The sequence below is a fragment of the Marmota marmota genome, unplaced genomic scaffold (assembly GCF_001458135.2).
Source record: "Marmota marmota marmota unplaced genomic scaffold, marMar, whole genome shotgun sequence".
Lineage (NCBI taxonomy): Eukaryota > Metazoa > Chordata > Mammalia > Rodentia > Sciuridae > Marmota > Marmota marmota.
Window position 1 is genome coordinate 16,870,425 of NW_026000222.1, and position 4,397 is coordinate 16,874,821.

The window sequence follows — 4,397 nt, forward strand, 5'->3', positions numbered from 1 at the left end:
CAACAAGAGAGACAAGCGGCTGGAGGCTTCCCAAGCAGAAATAGCCTCCTAGATTTCACACTGAGGCCTAACCGGCTTATACCAAAGTGTAGCCATGTTTCAAAAGGTATTTGTTGGGGGAACAGAAGCTAAAGTAAAGAAGTCAAGGGGACTGAGACCACAGTCTAGAGAGTACTGACATTTAAAGAACCAAAGAACATCCAAAGGAAGAGGGGCCCAGAAAATACACCTGAGAAAACAGGAAGTCCAACGAGAGACCTGGCCTTTTGTAAAGATAGGTCGTTGTCCAACATAAGACCTTCTTTCATTCCAGGAAAGCCAAGGTCAATCACAATTCCCAGGACCTCCTAGTTCTTGACGCTGGTCGATTAACCAGAGGGAGGATGAGGCTGGAAGACCACTCTAATTGGGGTCTCTCCCGCCGGAAATGAACCACTCCGGGCTTCGAGCCGAACTTCTTAAGCTCCGCCCCTCAATGGATGAGCATGCGCGGCTCTCAGTCTCGGCCCCTCCCCGCCCAGTTCCACCCCCGTCATAGAGCATGCGTTGTCCTCCCGTCGTCCAGCCCCTCCCTTCCAGAACCCCCTGTTCCTTAGAAACCAGGCGGCGTGTTCCCGGTACCTCGGAGGATTCTGGAGCCGGAGCATCCTAGACATCCTCCCTCAAGGCGGACGAGTGGTTTTCGAGACCCGTCCAGACCTACAGTATACCTGAGGTGCCGGGCGGGCGATGCCAGCGTACCAGGTAAGAGCCGGCCCGCGGCGGCGGGTGAGAGTGAAAGAGGGCATGGCGCGGCTGCGAGCGGGCGCCGGCCGGGCCTCCTCAGCTGTCCAGCGCCGGAGGTCCGAGGCGTGGATTTGCGGAGCTAGGCTTTGCATAGGGCCTGTGCTAATTGCCATGATGCGCGCCAAGTACGGGGGTCGGCCGGTGGTTCCCTCATCCCACCTCAGAAATAGGACCTGCGCGCTTGGTTTTAGAGTGGGAGAATTTTGAATCCTCGAGGACCTCGAACATAACCCGTCGCTTTACAGATTTGGAAACCTAGGCTCCCTCGCCTAGTGCGGACAGACGCCCTACCTGTAGGAGGACGGACGCTTTGTGGATGAGGATGTGTAAGGTGTGGAAGCCTCAGACAAAGGGTTCTTGGGATGTCTGGACCGTCCTTTTTCAGAATGAGATGGAACTTCTGGGGGGAAATATTTATTTAAGAAACCGGTGTTAGGGTGAAAGAAGGACAACCCAGAAGATCAAGTTGGCTCTGCCATCTGGCTGTGTCTCGATGGCCCTGGCCTACCTTTAAAGCTCAGGAAGAAAGCAGATGGACTTGGGGGAGACAAAAGGTGAGGTAAGGCTTTCCTATCGAGGCCTTATCAGACTTGAATGGTGAGGGAAGAAGAAGAGGCCGGGAGATAAGTGTTTGTAAATGGGAGTGTGAAGAGTTTACCTTCCAGACTGCAGCAGAATATGAAGTACAGAACAGGAATGGAGAAGTTTAAAAACTGCATTGGATAGACACCAAGAAAGTTTATGAACTATTCTGTTTATATTCATTGTTCCCACGATGTCATGCTAAAGGCAAGACACAGAAAGAAACTAGAACCAAGGTCAGGCACTACCCTAGTAATCTATGGGACACAAAGGAAGGAAGACCCTTTATTTATGGTCCTTCAATTGAAGGGAGTTGAAGGGGGAACCGTGTTTCACTTAAAATGTGATATGGAGTATTATGGAGAAGATGGTTGTCTTTCAATTGAAGAAACTAGAATCTTTGTGTGTGTGTGTGTGTGGGGGGGTGTCTGGGGAATGCAAGGCAAGGGCCTGGTGCATGTAAGGCAAGCACCCAACTGAGCTATATTCCCAGCCCTAGATTCATTCTCTCTCTCTCTTTTTTTTAAAAAAATATTTATTTATATATTTTAATTGTAGTCACAATACCTTTATTTTATCTATTTATATGTGGTGCTGAGGATCGAACCCAGGGCCCCACAAGTGCTGGGCGACCTCTCTACAGCTGAGCCACAACCCCAGTCCCCTAGATTCATTCTTGATAAGGAAACTCATTTCCTTCTCAAAAGCCACAACAGAGAACAAAAGAGTTTTTAGATCATCCATTTTACAGAAATTAAAAAAAAAAAAAAATATATATATATATATATATATATATATAAAACTGCTTTGGGGCTGGGAATTTAGATAATCTGCATGTACCAAGAGGTGAAATTTTTAGCAGGCAATTATTTTTGTAGAATCCCCATTTCATAGAAAGAAAAAAAATTTTTGGCAGCAGAACACAACAGACACTAGTATGGCAATATGTAAATCAATGGATGTGTAACTGATGTGATTCTGCAATCTGCATATGGGGTAAAAATGGGAGCTCATAACCCACTTGAATCAAAGTGTGAAATATGATATATCAAGAACTATGTAATGTTTTGAACAGCCAACAATAAAAAATTTAAAAAAAAAAAAAGAAAAAAAGAAAAAAATTTTTTTTCCATTGTTGTTAGTTCTGAGGATTGAACCCTAGCTGTTTTACCGCTGAGCTGTATACCCAGCCCTTTTCATTTTTTATTTTGAAACAGCATCTTGCTAAATTGCTGAGGCTGGTATTGAATTTTCTATCCTCCTGCCTCAGCCTCCTCAGTTCTTCGGATTATAGGTGTGCAACACTCAGTCCGGCATTTTATAGATGAAGATTTTAAGGAGAGTTCTCTTACCACCTGGTTATCCCACTTTTTCTATTCGGTTATTGGTCTGGGTCTAATCTGTTCTTTTTATTTGAAGGGAAAATTCAGATATATGATTTCTATGGTAATTTTAGTAATTTTGGAACTCAGTAGTAGGACAGTAATGAAAAAAGAGCACACCCCCTCCCCAACAAAACACTTAAAAATTTGCAATATGGAGGAAAGAAGTAGTTGATTTTTTATTTTTATTTATTTATTTATTTGGTGGTACTGGGGATTGAATTCAGAGTTACCACTGAACTATATCTCCGGTGCTTTTTATTTTGAGATAAGGCCTTGCTAAGTTGTCCACGCTGGCCTCAAACTCATGATCCCCCTTTCTTAGCCTGTATCAAGTTGCTGGGATTACAGGCCTGCATAAGGAATGTGTGATTTTTAAAAGGTGGTCCCTAGTTCTAGTCATTAAAGTCAATTTGTTGCTTCTTTGTTAATATTAATTTTCAATATATGTTGAGTCTCTAGAAACGTTCCCCCCCAACACACCAGTGATATGAAGATACATTAAAAATGGAATATTAGGGCTGGAGTTGTGGCTCAGCGGGAGAGCACTCACCTAGCACTTGCGAGGCCCTGGGTTCGATCCTCAGCACCACATAAAAATAAATAAATAAAATAAAGGTATTGTGTCCAACTACAACTAAAAAATAAATATTTTTTTTTTTAATGGAATATTAGGGCTAGGGCTATAGCTCAGTGGTGGAGCACTTGCCTGATGTGTGAGGCACTGGGTTCTATCCTTAGCACCACATAAAAATAAATAAAATAAAGGCAGCTCTATGTACAGCTACAACAATAAAAAAATATATATTAATAGGTCAAGTCAGTTTAAGAAAGAAAGCTTTATGGGGCTGGGGTTGTGGCTCAGCGGTAGAGTGCTCACCTAGCATGTTCAGGGCACTGGGTTCAGTCCTCAGCACCACATAAATATAAAATAAAAATATTGTGTCCACCTAAAACTAAAAAATAATAACTTAAGAAAGAAAGAAAGCTTTGTCTTAGGTTCATAAATGAATTCCAGGCTATAACTGGACATAGTGACTCTGAATTTTATTTGACTTCTCTTGGATCTGTGGATGTTATTTTATATATCTCAAGAGACAATGGCATTAAGTGTGTACATGGGGGAAATCAGAACTGTTAACCAAATTTTGTCAGGAAGTCTTCATGAAAATCATTGTATTCTGTATTAGAAACCCCCTTGCTTTAATATTGACCCAGGTAGAAGTCAGACAAGAGGCCAAAGTCAAGGTAAGATGGAAGGGAGCAGTTGCCTTCAGTGGAATTGAAATCTGCTTTGAAAGTAAGCACAAATACTTCCTTTTTTTTTGTTTTTTTTTTTTTAAATTTTTTATTGTTGGCTGTTCAAAACATTACATAATTCTTGATATATCATATTTCACACTTTGATTCAAGTGGGTTATGAGCTCCCATTTTTACCCCAAATACAGATTGCAGAATCACATCAGTTACACATCCATTGATTTACATATTGCCATACTAGTGTCTGTTGTGTTCTGCTGCCTTTCCTATCCTCTACTATCCCCCCTCCCCTCCCCTCCCCTCGCCTCTTCTCTCTCTGCCCCCTCTACTGACATTCATTTGTCCCCCTTGTATTATTTTTCCCTTTCCCCTCACTTCCTCTTGTAT

The 4,397-nt window shown here is 42.6% G+C and overlaps 1 protein-coding gene across 1 annotated transcript in view; it reads left to right on the plus strand.

Annotated features, from left to right (window-relative positions):
- Window positions 1–532: 532 nt before the first annotated feature.
- Window positions 533–4,397, plus strand: part of Gfod2 (glucose-fructose oxidoreductase domain containing 2) — a 48,793-nt gene continuing 44,928 nt past the window's right edge. Inside the window, exon 1 of the mRNA XM_015496194.2 lies at window positions 533–744. The gene's annotated coding sequence lies outside the window, so the exon portion shown is untranslated. The remainder of the gene's footprint in view (window positions 745–4,397) is intronic.